This window comes from Charadrius vociferus, unplaced genomic scaffold (assembly GCF_000708025.1).
Source record: "Charadrius vociferus isolate BGI_N301 unplaced genomic scaffold, ASM70802v2 scaffold17, whole genome shotgun sequence".
Lineage (NCBI taxonomy): Eukaryota > Metazoa > Chordata > Aves > Charadriiformes > Charadriidae > Charadrius > Charadrius vociferus.
This window is the reverse complement of record NW_009649163.1, coordinates 295,689-296,129: the sequence shown is the minus strand read 5'-3', so window position 1 is coordinate 296,129 and position 441 is coordinate 295,689.

The window sequence follows — 441 nt, the reverse complement described above, 5'->3', positions numbered from 1 at the left end:
GGGGGGGTTAAGAGCAGCCGCAGGTTAATAATGCACTTCGGGTGTCCGCGGCTCGCACGCGTCGATAGCTTTAAAAAATAAAAATGAAAATTACTCCCACAAAAAAAAAAAAATATAAATGAGATCTATAAATAAGCGGCCGAGAAGTATTTGTATATGGCAGGAGAGTTTTAGAGGGATTTTTTTCTGCAGGATCAGGATGCTGCGCTGTGATTAAATATTTATTTTGTGTAATTAGTTTTCATGTGAACTATCCTCCTTGCTGATGGCTTGGAGATTTCAGAACTAGAGAAGAAATGGAATTGGACGTGGAAATTATTACTTAGCAAAGTGACGGGGGGGGCGCAGGGCCCGGGGTGCGGGGCTGCCACCAGGGCAGACAACGAAGTACGCGCGGCCGGAGAGCGCCACAAAGGAACACAGGGAAAGGCTCGCTCGTTC